This window comes from Schistocerca piceifrons, chromosome X (assembly GCF_021461385.2).
Source record: "Schistocerca piceifrons isolate TAMUIC-IGC-003096 chromosome X, iqSchPice1.1, whole genome shotgun sequence".
Taxonomy (NCBI): Eukaryota; Metazoa; Arthropoda; class Insecta; order Orthoptera; family Acrididae; genus Schistocerca; species Schistocerca piceifrons.
Window position 1 is genome coordinate 429,551,218 of NC_060149.1, and position 15,595 is coordinate 429,566,812.

Here is a 15,595-nt window from a genome sequence, read left to right on the forward strand (position 1 = left end):
TCACTCTGGCTTGACGAAAACATCCGAACATTGACCAAAAGTTGCACAAATAATTGAGTTTGAAAGAAAAAGAAACGAGGTATGAAGCATTTATAAATTCATCGAATGTAGTGAGGTGGTTTAATTTCGTCCCAGTCTATAAAATTAATTTCGGGCCATACTCAGCTCTTGCCGATTAATGTAATATAATACCCGCCTACTAATCAGGGCGTCTGTCTCCGTTGCTTTTGAGCGTGAATGGAAATTGTAGATATTTTCTGTGGAGCAACATTTAATAATAAAGCGTTTTAAATCATCAAAAGCGATGAGCGGTAGCAGGCGCTTTCGATAAAGAACGGGGGAGTGCAGCGCCGCTGCTGTCGCCACGGCCGCTGCCAGTAGCCAGCAAATGGATCCCGGAGCTTTGCCGCATACGGCGTCCAGAGGAGGACAGTCTGCAGGAAATCTGCCGCAAAATCGTTACTGGATAAAATTTTGATATCGGTGTGTCAGTAAGCGAAATAGGTTGAGTCTGCGCTACCATTACATTCACGTCTTCAGCATTCAGACAGAAGAGGCTATAAAAATATAAAAATATTTTATGCCAGCTGCCTTCGATCCACTGACATTATGAACGAAAACAACGCACGCTACCGCTAGACCACAGGCGTAATCAGCCTAGGGTTTCTCTATCATGGGACAAGTTTTCCTCCAGGAAGTGCCGCAATCTACAGTGTTGCCAGATTGTGCAGATAACCGGACTTAGAGAATTAGCGAGTTGGCCAGTTTTTTTGTCCCATGTCGCTATCGGCGCGGACTTAGCCTCTGAAGCAGCCGGCCGCCGGTCGAGTTTTATGTCAAAGAGTGTACATGTACTCAAATTACCAGGTAGACTAATGATATGTCATGACTGATTTTCTACGTACAGGCCTTCATTGTTTAGGTAAGGAATGATGTGTCAAGAATGATATATGGCACGGACCCAGGATCTAGAAACGAATCGGAAATGGCGTAGTTTAAGGAACCATCCTGGCTTCCAAGTGGGGTTGTTTGAAGAAACCATTAAAACATTTTTGCTCCAGTTACGAAAAGTCAAATGTAATCAGTAAATGAGAGTATATTGTTTGAATAATGTGTCGGGTAGGCCATAGAATACAGTAACGCTGGATCAAGATACTTAAAATTCAGTTGTTTCCAAAACATATATTTAGATTTTTTGCGTATGGTATACCGCTGCTGCAATAAATTACGTGAGACGCATTTTTATATGTGTATTCCACCAGAGTGGCGATTTATTTTTTTCTGCTATTTAAATCAATAAAAAAATAAGTTTTTCGGCGATAAGTCCGCAGGGTCCTACGCTAAATCGATGATACCGTCATTCTCTGTAATGAAACACCGACAAAATTAATTAATTCCACCAACAAATTAATAAAATACGCAACAACATCGAATTTACCGTCAAACATTAAACAAAAAATAGCATCAACTCTCTAGACATAAAACGGCTAATAATAAGGTTATCCATAACTTTGACGTATTATGCAATACAACCACAATTGATTGTATAATATATTATTCATCATGTCATTCATCAGCACATCAGGCGGTACATTTTCATGCCCTGATAGCTCACGTCATTTGCCTCCTACCTAGAGAAAGCGTGAAGACAGAACTGGATATAATTAAGGTTGCCAATAATGGCAACAGGACTAACATAATCGATAAAATGTACAGAAATAAAATTGAAGCCAAGTAGACAAATGAAAATGAAGAAATAACGTTTGAAAAAATAGAAAGAAAGAAGAAAGAAAATTGCGCTACAGTTACCTGAAGAATGTTTCTCGAAAAATAAGGTACACAGCTCATAACCTCAATCTTAAAACTAGCTTTTCCACAGAAAATAAATTACGAATGAACGTAATTCACAGAACAGACAAATCTAAAATATACTGTCAGTCAGATATATACAAAATTAAATGCAGCAATTTTGACATGTTCAATATCCGACAAACAGGTTGAAAATTTAGTACAAGATATAAAGAACTTATAAACAAATGCAAAAACAACGTATCCAAATTACTACGCATCGTAGAGAAAAACAACACTCTACAGTAAGCATAAGCAATAGCCTTTCAAGTCTTCGTAGCACTAAAGAGGGGAGCTATAGGAACATTTCAGAGAAGACAGATCTGTGGGCGTTTGACAAAAAAACTGCATTTTTAACGAAGGAACCGAGCTTCGAAATAAAAAATGTATTGACGACTAGGGAAATATTCCTTCCAGTGCGTAGATGATTCAGAACAAAAGGCGGCCCTAAATTTTACCTTCAATGAGAAATCGACTTTCATTAAAGATAATGAAATGTAACCAAAGACTATATCTCCTTCATAATTATAGATACATAATACGACACATGTGCACTAACATCATAAATATGACAAAGCAGAATAAGCTCATAGTTCATAAACAACATTAAAGACCTCATAAAACTAAGCAAATAGTGTCCATACCATCAACAAATGAATATCTATGTATATATATATATATATATATATATGTATATTTGTGATGGCTTAATTTTATATGGGTACCACCTGAGGATGAGCAATACTCGAAAGTAGTAGGGGATAAATACAACATAAAAAGAATAAATTGCAGATCTAGTCTAATACACATCCAAAAAATGGATTTCATGTAATGTAATAAGAAAAGTATTGAAACCAAAGATACATATAGCACGATAAGTGAACAAACAAACAAAAGTTTTCCACTGAAACTAAAATAATTATTAGGAGGTACGGTCACCCTAACTGCCACACATGTTTGGAAGTGACGTGGCATTTTCTCTAAGAGATGGTGCAAGACCTCATTCCTCACAGCTGAAGGGCTGCAATTAGTCTCCCCAGTGTCTCCCATACATGTCCTACAGGTCGGCCGGGGTGGCCGAGCGGTTCTAGGCGCTACAGTCTGGAACCGCGCGACCGCTACGGTCGCAGATTCGAATCATGCCTCGAGCATGGATGTGTGTGATGTCCTTAGGTTAGTTAGGTTTAAGTAGTTCTAAGTTCTAGGGGACTGATGACCTCAGACGTTAAGTCCCATAGTGCTCAGAGCCATTTGAACCATGATCTACAACAGATCTGGCCAGTATTTGCTTTCCTGGAACGAGTTCGCACACCGGGCATAAATCTGTGTCTGGCTGACGTTTCGCATTTCCCTACAACTAATCCCTATGGAATAAGTATATGAAAGAGATGGGTATGAGCTGAAGGTAAGTGGGAAACAGTGGTAGACGCGTAATCACTAGAAAGGGACCGGTTCTCAAAGTCGAATATCGCAGTTCACTTTTACGTCCATCAGTAGGGTTTATTTTCAACTTCTGTACGCCCATCAATGTAGTAAGTATCTCTCTTGACCGAATAAGTGGGTTAGTTGATGGTAATGTAATGAACAGACCAAAGAGGTCTATTTGTAGGAGAAAACAGTATACACACAGGCATTTAACTCAGAGCTGTGATGTTTGAAAATTTATACACGTGTCGATTTTGTAAGGGACAATCGAAAAGGTTCTGTTCGAAGGCCGTGCAGTCCACAATCGGTATGCCAATCATGCAAAATAGCCCAGAGCATTGAGGCAAGCGCCCCATCGATGCATCAGGTTGGAGATACCCGTTTCGTAAAACACCGTATCTTGCTGCACGAACAAGTCCGTAACTGCCTGCTGCGTATCCTCGTCCGCAAGGAATCCTCTGCCGTTCAAGGCCTTTTTTAAGGGACCGAAAGTGTGATAAACTCATGGGCAGAGATCAAGACTACAGAGCGGGTGCTCGAGTGTCTCCCACTTGAGTGAGGCTGATCTCTCAGATCGACCGGCGTCTTGAGTCGAATCGCGACCAACACGGAACCTGGCGCACCATTCCATAACGGTGGTTTTCAGCAGACATGCTACCCCATACACATTTTTCATTCTCCAATGGATGTCTACAGGTATTTGTCCTTCGGCAGCCAACAAAAAAATAACAGCACATTGTTGATATTTGGACGCATTTGGTAATAACGTTGCCATACTTCACGTTTCCACATTTACCGCACGCACATCGGAATGACACGAATGACACACTAATCCCTTGCTTACACGTCGAAGCTTAATACCCTCATTGGCGTCGCGCTACGTTCCCTGTATGCTGCAGCAATGCCCTCAAACGAAAACTTTTTGATTTCCTCTTACGCATTATGTGATATACACTGAAGAGCCACAGAAACCGGCACACATACCTAATATCGGCCGGCCGCGGTGGCCGTGCGGTTCTAGGCGCTGCAGTCCGGAACCGCGGGTTCCGACATGGTAATATTTTAGTTGATGTGTCCGTGTCTTCCTCTAACAGTTGATAGAACTTACCCAGGTTCGAATCCTGCCTCGGGCATGGATGTGTGTGATGTCCTTAGGTTAGTTAGGTTTAAGTAGTTCTAAGTTCTAGGGGACTGATGACCTAAGATGTTAAGTCCCATAGTGTTCAGAGCCATTTTGAACCTAATATCGTGTAGGGTCCCCGCGAGCACGCAGAAGTGCCGCAACACGGCGTGGCATCGGCTCGACTAATGTCTGAAGCAGTGATGGAGGGAATTGACACCATGGATCCAGTAAAGTACGGGTGGATGGAGATCTCTTCTGAACAGCACGTTGCGAGGCATCCCAGATATGCTCAATAATGCCGATATTTTGGAAGTTTGGTGGCCTGCGGAAGTGTTTAATCTCAGAAAAGTGTTCCTCGAGCCACTATATGGCAATTCTGGACGCGTGGGGTGTCGCATTGTTCTGCTGGGATTGCCCAAGTCCCTCGGAATGCACAATGGACATCAGTGGATGCAGATGATCAGACAGGATGCTTACGTGGGTGTCACCTGTGAGAGTCGTATCTAGACGTATCAGGAGTCCCATATCACCCCAACTGCACACGCCCCACACCATTACAGAGCCTGCACCAATTTGAACAGTCCCCAGCTGACATGCAGGCTCCATGGATTCATGAGGATGTCTCCATACCCGTACATGTCCATCCGCTCGATGCAATTTGAAACGAGGCTGGTGCGAACAGGTAACATGTTTCCTGTCATCAACAGTGTATTGTCGGTGTTGACGGACCCAGGCGAGGCGTAAAGCTTTGTGTCGTGCAATCATCAAGGGTACATGAATGGGTCTTCAGCTCCGAAAGCCCATATCGATGATGTTTCGTTGACTGGTTCGCACGCTGGACACTTGTCGATTGCCCAGCATTGAAATCTGCAGCAATTTGAGGAAGGTTTGCACTTCTGTCACCTTGAAAAATTCTCTTCAGTCATCATTGGTCCCGTTCTTGCAGGATCTTTTTCCGGCCGCAGCTACGTCGGACAGTTGATGTTTTACCGGATTCGTGATATTCACGGTACACTCATGAAATGGTCGCACGGGAAAATCCCCACTTCATCGCTACCTCGGAGATGCTGTGTCCCACCGCTCATGCGCCGATTATAATGCCACGTTTAAACTCACTTAAATCTTGATAACCTGCCATTATAGCAGCAGTAACCCATGTAACAACTCCGCCAGATACTTGTTGTCTTCTATAGGTGTTGCCGACCGCAGCACCGTATTCTTTCTGTTTACATACTTCTGTATTTCAATACGCATGCCTATACCAGTTTCTTTGGCGCTTCAGTGCATCTGAAACCTGCAGCCAAACGCATGGAGCTACACAACTTAAAATAAAGCCGTCCTCAACAAAAAGGTTCAGTTCAACACCACATTGCTTTACTACTCGACATGGTAATATTTTAGTTGATGTGTCCGTGTCTTCCTCTAACAGTTGATAGAACTTACCCACTAATTTATAGGCACACATATAGCCTAACATGGATTCCTAACCATAGCGCAATTTGGTATTCTTACCATTAAAAAAATCATTTTCAGAGGTGAAAGATGCACTAAGTGTCGGGGAGAATCCGGAGATCGGTTGGAGATCGAACAGCAGTAGTTTGGATTTATAATCTGATCATTATGTGCTGAGCTACCAAGTCTCACGTAGTCAGATTAATGTCTGTTAAACATGAACAGTGACAAGACTTTATTCATAGTAGGCAAAGGCTGAACAAAATACTTAAATAGCTGTCACAGCGTCTTTGTGCATTCAGGGACAGTAGTTTAGAAAATATTTTTAAAAAATCTCAAATTCCGCGTTTGAATAAATCGATCCTTGAGTTCTATCAACTCAAGTTGCAAGTAGTGACGCATATCGGCAGCCAAAAGCGTGAACAGTCTGACAAATAATTCGGTATCTGTCGTGAGTCTTTGCGAATTCAGTATTCAAACTTCTTTCAAAACTATTCATGTAACACTCCAATTACTGAAATCAATCCGTCACGTGAGTTCCAAGAGTGGCCGGCCGCGGTGGTCTCGCGGTTCTAGGCGCGCAGTCCGGAACCGTGTGACTGCTACGGTCGCAGGTTCGAATCCTGCCTCGGGCATGGATGTGTGTGATGTCCTTAGGTTAGTTAGGTTTAAGTAGTTCTAAGTTCTAGGGGACTAATGACCACAGCAGTTGAGTCCCATAGAGCTCAGAGCCAGAGTTCCAAGAATGAATGCCTTGAGATCATGAAAATCAAATATACTTTATCAGGGATTTAATGTTTGTTTGAAATCATCAGTGCTGTTCGGCATATCTGTGATCAATTGTCTCACTTCCATGGAGAGGTTTTAGGAACTTGGTGACGTAGACCATAAGAAAATACGAACGTAAGGAATATCAGACAAGCTGTATGATTGGACTGAAGAGTTTCTAGCAAATAGAACTCAGTGTGTCATTCTCAATGACGTGAACGTAGCTTCGGGTGTATCTCAAGGGAGCGCTATTGGACCATTACTTTTCACAGTAAATGCAAATGACCTAGTGGATAACGTGGGAAGTTCCATGAGGCTTTTCGCGGACAATGCTGTTGTATACAGAGAAGTCGCTGCGCTAGAAAATTATAGATAAATGCAGGAAGGCCTGAAAAAGATCGAGGCTTGGTGCAGAGACTGAAAACTGGCCCTCAATATAAACAAATGTATCGTATTACGCGTAAATCGGCAGAGAGACCCATTATCGTATGATTACACGATTGCAAAGCAATCAATTACGTGCATAAAATACGGATGCGTCTGTAGTGATTGAAAGTGGAACGCCGACATAACTAATTGCACGTAAGGTAGACTGAAGTTAATTGGAAGAATCCTTAGGAAACACAGTTCACCCACAAAGGAGGTAGTTTACAAACTGTCATTCGACCAATACTTGAATACTGCTCGTCAGTCTGGGATCCGTAGCACTGATAGAAAAGAACCAAAGAAGAGCAGCGCGTTTCGGTATAAGTTCATTTAGCAATCGTGAAAGCGCCACTGGAGATGCTCAGCCAACGCTCGTGGCAGACGCTGCAAGAGAGGTGCTCTGAACCACGGTGTGGTTTCCTGTTAAAGTTCCGAGAGCCTTCATTCCTAGAAGATTCAACCAACATGTTGCTTCCTTCTACATATATATCTCGTGAAAACACCATAAAGGTAAAATTAGAGGAATTCGAGCTTACACAGAGGCTTAACAGAAATCGTTCTCCTCGCTAACTATTCGCAACTGGGACAGGAAAGGGGGGTAAGTGACAGTGGTAGACTAAGTACACTCCATCACACACTGTAAGGTGGCTTGTGGAGCATAGAAGTAGATGTAACTGTGAGGCCTGCAATCTGCCGAGGATCACGGAGACGCTTAGTCTCTCTTCCACTAATCTCTAGGTATGGCGCAAGCTGGACAGAAGACTAGTGTATCATGTCATCTTTGTGGCTGGTATTTTAACTCCTTTAGGAATATAACTACGCTGTCGTATATCAACTACTGTGAGTGGCTTTCAATGACCTACATCTAGTATGCAGGGTGTCCCAAGAGGAATGGTCAATATTAACGGCTATGACAGAACAATCATTCGAAATAAAAAAATTCTAGTAAACAAGGGCTCTAAAATGCATACCGTAAGAGCTATGAGCATTTCTTGATCCTCGATACTGTGAAATATAACTCTTCTAGTACAACCTCTTTGCTTTCCATCTTCTGATAGGTGATAGTATAGACCAAAACATAAAGAAGGTCTAATAAACATGGGCTCTGAAGTGCGTACCTTAAGAGCTATGAGCACTTGTTCATCTTCGCTACTGTGAAACATCTCTTCTACTGAACAAGTGCTCATAGCTCTTAAGGTATGCATTTCATTGCACATGTTTACTGGACTATTTTTTCTTGTTTTGGTCCGTTCTACCTCCTCCCACTACATGAGAAGCAAAACACTTGCGACAGAAGAGGTTTGTTCGAGTCGAAGATGAAAAAGTGCTCATAGCTCTTAAAGTGTGCATTCTAGGGCCCATGTTTACTGGAATTTTTTGCTTCGAATCATCGTTCCTATCATATCCATGAATATTGAGCATTCCTACTGGGACACCCTGTATACTCCGAAAGCCACTGTATAACGCTTTTACACCTACATCTGCATATATACTCCGCAATCCACCATACGGTGCGTGGCGGAGGGTACCTCGTACCACAACTAGCATCTTCTCTCCCTGTTCCATTCCCAAACAGAACGAGGGAAAAATGACTGCCTATATGCCTCTGAACGAGCCCTGATATATCTTATCTTATCTTTGTGATCTTTCTGCGAAATATAAGTTGGCGGCAGTAAAATTGTACGGCAGTAAAATTGTACTCTATTGTGCTTGGTGGAGGGTACATCGTACCAATAGTGCCGATATCCTTTCCTATTCCATTCGTGTACTGATCGAGGGAAAAATGACTGTACGTATCCTATCTCCCTTTTATCTTCTTCTTGTGATCCCTCTGTTTCTCACACGTTGGTGACAGTATAATAGTCGCACAGTCTTCCTCCAAAAGAGGTTCTCGCGAGAACTACGTCGTCTTTCTTCCAGGTTTCCCATTTAGGTCACCCAAGTATTGCTGTTACACTTTCGTATGAGCTCTTCCGACCTGTTAGCGACGGGTCTCTAAATGCTTTTGATGTCTTCTTATGCGTACTTGATAAGGACGCCAGACACCGGAACAACACTCTAAAACTGATGTAACCGGCAACTTGTATGCGATTTCTTTTACAGATGCACCGCATTTTCACAGAACTCTTTTAACAAATATAACTCCTCTATCCGTTTTTCCTAATACTTCTTTTACAAGATTGTGCCACTTCATACTGTTTCCTAATATTACTCCTACATTGAAGCGCCAAAGAAACTAGTACGGGCATGCGTATTCAAATACAGAACAGACAGAATACGGCACTGCTGTCGGCAACGCTTATATAAGACATTAAGTGTCTGGCGCAGTTGTTAGATCGATTACTGCTGCTACAATGGCAGGTTATCGAGATTTAAGTGCGTTAGAACGTGGTGTTATAGTCGGCACACGAGCGATGGGACACAGCATCTCCGAGGTAGCGATGAAGTGAGGATTTTCCCGCACGACCATTCCACGAGTGTACCATAAATACAGGGTGTTTCAAAAATGACCGGTACATTTGAAACGGTAATAAAAACTAAACGAGCAGCGATAGAAATACACCGTTTGTTGCAATATGCTTGGGACAACAGTACATTTTCAGGCAGACAAACTTTCGAAATTACAGTAGTTACAATTGTCAACAACAGATGGCGCTGCGGTCTGGGAAACTCTATAGTACGATATTTTCCTCATATCCACCATGCGTAGCAGTAATATGGCGTAGTCTCTGAATGAAATTACCCGAAACCTTTGACAACGTGTCTGGCGGAATGGCTTCACATGCAGATGAGATGTACTGCTTCAACTGTTCAATTGTTTCTGGATTCTGGCGGTACACCTGGTCTTTCAAGTGTCCCCACAGAAAGAAGTCACAAGGGTTCATGTCTGGCGAATAGGGAGGCCAATCCATGCCGCCTCCTGTATGTTTCGGATAGCCCAAAGCAATCACACGATCATCGAAATATTCATTCAGGAAATTAAAGACGTCGGCCGTGCGATGTGGCCGGGCACCATCTTGCATAAACCACGAGGTGTTCGCAGTGTCGTCTAAGGCAGTTTGTACCGCCACAAATTCACGAAGAATGTCCAGATAGCGTGATGCAGTAATCGTTTCGGATCTGAAAAATGGGCCAATGATTCCTTTGGAAGAAGTGGCGGCCCAGACCAGTACTTTTTGAGGATGCAGGGACTATGGGACTGCAACATGGGGCTTTTCGGTTCCCCATATGCGCCAGTTCTGTTTATTGACGAAGCCGTCCAGGTAAAAATAAGCTTCGTCAGTAAACCAAATGCTGCCCACATGCATATCGCCGTCATCAATCCTGTGCACTATATCGTTAGCGAATGTCTCTCGTGCAGCAATGGTAGTGGCGCTGAGGGGTTGCCGCGTTTGAATTTTGTATGGATAGAGGTGTAAACTCTGGCGCATGAGATGATACGTGGACGTTGGCGTCATTTGGACCGCAGCTGCAACACTGCGAACGGAAACCCGAGGCCGCTGTTGGATCACCTGCTGCACTAGCTGCGCGTTGCCCTCTGTGGTTGCCGTACGCGGTCGGCCTACCTTTCCAGCACATTCATCCGTCAGGTTCCCAGTCCGTTGAAATTTTTTAAACAGATCCTTTATTGTATCGCTTTTCGGTCCTTTGGTTACATTAAACCTCCGTTGAAAACTTCGTCTTGTTGCAACAACACTGTGTTCTAGGCGGTGGAATTCCAACACCAGAAAAATCCTCTGTTCTAAGGAATAAACCATGTTGTCCACAGCACACTTGCACGTTGTGAACAGCACACGCTTACAGCAGAAAGACGACGTACAGAATGGCGCACCCACAGACTGCGTTGTCTTCTATATCTTTCACATCACTTGCAGCGCCATCTGTTGTTGAAAATTGTAACTACTGTAATTTCGAAAGTTTGTCCGCCTGAAAATGTACTGTTGTCCCAAGCATATTGCAACAAACGGTGTATTTCTATCGCTGCTCGTTTAGTTTTTATTGCCGTTTCAAATATACCGGCCATTTTTGAAACACCCTGTATCAAGAACCCGGTAAAACATCAAATCTCCGACATCGCTGCTGCCGGAAAAAGATCCTGCAAGAACGGAACAGACGACAACTGAAGAGAATCGTTCAACGTGACAGAAGTGCAAACCTTCCGCAAATTGCTGCAGATTTCAGTGCTGGACAATCAAAAAGCGTCAGCGTGCGAACCATTCAATGAAACATCATCGATATGGGCTTTCGGAGCCGAAGGCCCACTCGTATACCCTTGATGACTGCATGACAAAAAGCTTTACCCCTCGCCTGGATCCATCAACACCGACATTGGATTGATGATAACAGGAAATATGTTGCCTGGTCGGACGAGTCTCGTTTCAGATTGTATCGAGAGGATGGACGTGTACGGGTATGGAGACAACCTCATGAATCCATGGACCCTGCAAGTCAGTAGGAAACTGTTCAAGTTGGTTGAGGGTCTGCAATGGGATGGGGTGCGTGCAGTTGGAGTAATATGGGACGCCTGATGCGTCTAGATACGACTCTGACAGGTGACACGTACGTAAGCATCCTGTCTGATCACCTGCACCCATTCATGTCCATTGTGCATTCCCACGGAATTGGGCGATTTCAGCAGGATAATGCGACATCCCATACGTCCAGAATTGCTACAGAGTGGCTCCAGGAACACTCTTCTGAGTTTAAACTCTTACGCTGGCCACCAAACTCCTCAGACGTGAACATTATTGAGCATATCTGCGACGCCTTGAAACATGCTGTTCAGAAGAGACCTCCTCCCCCTCGTACTCTTACGGATTTATGGACAGCCCTGCAGTATTCTTCGTGTCAGTTCCCTCCAGCACTACTTCAGATATATTAATCGAGTCCATGTCACGTCGTGTTGTGGCACATCTACGTGCTCGGGGAGGGGGAGGGGGGGGGGCGGAGGGGCTCTGCACGATATTAGGCAGGTGTACTAGTTTCTTTGACTCTTCAACGTAAATACTTACACGATGTGACGTGTTCAAGATGTTCACCACTAATCTTGTAAACAGGCACTATCGAGTTGTTTCTCTGTATTATAGGCATTGTCTTACATACAGGGTGGTCATACACAATCTGAAAAGCTTATAAGTGTGTTGCACTATACTCTGCGCTGAAGAATATTTTTTAAGAAGAAATTCGATACTTTGCGCCGTTTCCGAGTTAATTGACATTGACATTAACCTATCAGGTCATTGGGTCCGCATATTCAAGCGGACTGCCAGATACAATTAGTGTCAGTTGTTCTCATAGCGTAGGCGATAGTGCACGAGACTGCTTAGTCTTCGTCTCTGTTTCGATCCTTACTACGGTCACATGTCCAGTTTTGGAATCGCTCTCTTGTTTGGTTTTAGGAAACCAAACGAAAAACACGTTTGGCGTCACCATCTCTGGCGGATCGCTTCAATTTGCTCGCGGAACGGCCTGATTCGCTAACTTCAATGCGATTTAATTCGGAAATGGCGCAACGTATCGAACTTTTTTCTTAACAATTATTTCTCAGCACAGTCTACCCTGATACAGCCTTACAAGCTTTCCAAACTGTTTGCGACCACCATGTATATACACATACAAAGAGAGCTACCATTGATTACAGCAAATGGAAATTTTGTCTAAGTCTTTTTGCACTTCATTACAATCGTTCAATGGCGATACTTGCATATAGACAACACGATCGTCTGCCAACATTCTTACAGTGCTGCTGATCCTATCTGTTGTTTACGTGTATTGAAAACATCAGAGGTACTATGACCCTTCCTTGGGAACAGACGATGTTACTTTAGGTTTTGTGGAATATTCGCCGTCCACTATAACGCACCGTTTTCTATTGGTCAAATATCCCTTAATCCATTCAGATATTTACGAAGAGCCTCTGTACCATCGTATATTGGTTAATAGTCGGCTAGTCGAGGATGTGGTACAGTGCCGAATGCATTTCGTGGTTCTAGGAAGACGGAATCTACCAGTTCACTGCATCTATTGATTGCAGGATGTCGTCTCTTTAGTTACGTAGAAGTAAGGCTACATCCAGTACACACGGAACGATATGACTTCACCACATTTCTGACAAGTGCATAGACGAAATAAAGTACCTAATGAAATTGCAGTTCCCCGTTCATGCCACGAACTGTGATTGCGCAGAGCTACAAACCATGTAGAACCTACTGGATTGTCGCTATGTCCTGCATCTTGCACAGAAGAAGATCTAATTGCGACTCCGGGAGCAACTGAAGGCGCGAGATTTTGGTCAACAGTAGTGTAGCTTGATAATTCTTCTTTTCATTCGTGTTCAAGGGTAACTGCCATGTCTTGTATTTGTTTCTGACTCAAGTAAATAAAAAAAACTTAATAAAAGCACCGTGTTAGAGTGCTGACTGGCCGTCGTGTCATCCTCTGGCTTCTGGCGTTATCTGGATATGATATGGAGGGCGTAGAGCCAGCATACCACCCTCGTGGTCGTTGTCGGCTCCCCAGACCTTGGAGCCACTAATATTCACTCAAGCAGCTCCTCAATTGGCCTCATGAGGCTGGCAGCATTCTTGGTAGTAGCAGGAATCGAAGCCAGAGCCTCCGCATGGCAGTCTGATGCTCTGAACACTTAACTATGGAGGCGGAATATAACGCACTTAATGCAGAATCTAAATCTTACGTAACACAACTCGTATTGCGAACAAACGGGTGAGCATATGAGGAGACAGGCAAGACCGTTTGCGAGGCTTACAGGCTGCTGTAATGGTCTACGACGTGACACTAGGTATCAAGGAAGACTGTGGGTGTTCAGCACATTACATCTCTCTTGTGTGAAATGAAACTGTCGATCCACGAGAGTTGTGTAAAATATTTAACAATCACATCTTGTCAATGGTCGGCTAGCTAAATAAAAATTGGCACAGGTAAATATGTAGAACTCATGAAAACTTGTGTTCCGAAGCAACTACATCACATGCAGTTTCAGAAAACAAGCAAAAATGAAAATGAATCAGTTATTGCATCATTAAAGAATAAAGACTCCAGTGAGAATGATGAAATTTCAGGTAGGATTATGAAGACCAGGGCACCATACACAGAGGGGTCCAGAAAAATGTAGACACTCTTTGATAGTCAATATTAATGGAACAGAATGCTATAACGCAATTCTTGCACGGCGGGATGGGGGGGGGGAGGTTGTTTTGTATTTTCAAAATTACAGTCATTAGCAGCAAAACAACGGCGATACCGCTGAACTGTTGACCGCACTACGGTTGTCAGTGTGTTCAGTGTGTCTGTGTGATAACCGCACAGGACACCTCGATGGCTTCTCGTAGCTGCTTCTATTGAGAAATTGCGTTTTTCAAGGTGCCCCATAGGTAGAAGTCAAGAGGTGTAAGGTCAGGAGACTGTGGTGGGTACTCAAAAGCCCTTCTTCGAACCATCCATCGTCCAGGTAGATTTTCAACCAAGTAGGCTCTGACAAATCTATGGTACTGAGGCGGAGCGCTATCATGTTGTAGGTAAAATCTTTCATTTGCAAACACCTCTCAGATGGCAGGTAAAATCGATGTTTGCAGCATATGACGATGCACCACATCAGTTACAGTACCTTCAAAGAAGAACGGGCCAATGAAACCACGCGATGGCAGACCACACCACACATTAACACCCGGTAGATTACCTTCTTTGTCCCCGTGAACGTACACGCAGTTGTGGCGATTTACAGTACCGTTCAGTTTGAATTGCGGCTCGTCACGCCAGATAAGCATCCCTGAAAAAAGTTCATCCTCGCGAAGAATGTCTTCCAACTACTTGCAGCAGCCGGCCGTTGTGGCCGAGCGGTTCAAGGCGCTTCAGTCCGGAACCGCGCTGCTTCTACGGCCGCAGGTTCGAATCCTGCCTCGGGTATGGATGTGTGTGATGTCCTTAGGTTAGTTAGGTTTAAGTAGTTCTAAGTCTACGGGACTGATGATCCCAGATGTTAAGTCCCATAGTGTTTAGAGTCATTTGAACCATTTGAACTTGCAGCACTCCATCCTTCGATCCGGGTCGTCCTCGTTCATAGCATGCAGCGATCCTCGAATGCACACTTCGCACTTTGTAGCCTTCAGAATTCGTCGTACGCTTGATCGGCTTACCCCGCTTTCACGTACACCCTGCTTCACAGATTTTTGAGGTGAGCTAGTAAAATGATGCAACACAGCAGCGCTGGAAGCCGGACTTGTTGATGTTTTTGGCTGGCCAGATCTGTCCTTATGCACATCCTGAATAGTACCGTTGGCTTAGATTTCTCCCGAGTACGATAAATTGTTGTACGTGTTGGTGGCTGAGTTCCGTACGCATTACGCAATTCCCGTTGTACCTTCATTGTGTTTTCGTACTTCGAGTAGCACTCAATACGGCCTTGCGTTGCTGCACTGTCATCTGCTGGAAAGCGCGCCAAGATCCGTTGAGAAAACAATGGACTAACCTAATGCGCAGCCGGCCGGAGTGGCCGTGCGGCTCTAGGCGCTACAGTCTGGAGCCGAGCGACCGCTA

General features: G+C 43.9%; 1 protein-coding gene across 1 annotated transcript in view; it reads right to left on the minus strand.

Annotated features, from left to right (window-relative positions):
* The window catches only part of LOC124722907, a 257,768-nt gene that overhangs the window by 29,081 nt on the left and 213,092 nt on the right, over window positions 1–15,595 (minus strand). The gene's annotated exons all lie outside the window — the stretch shown is intronic.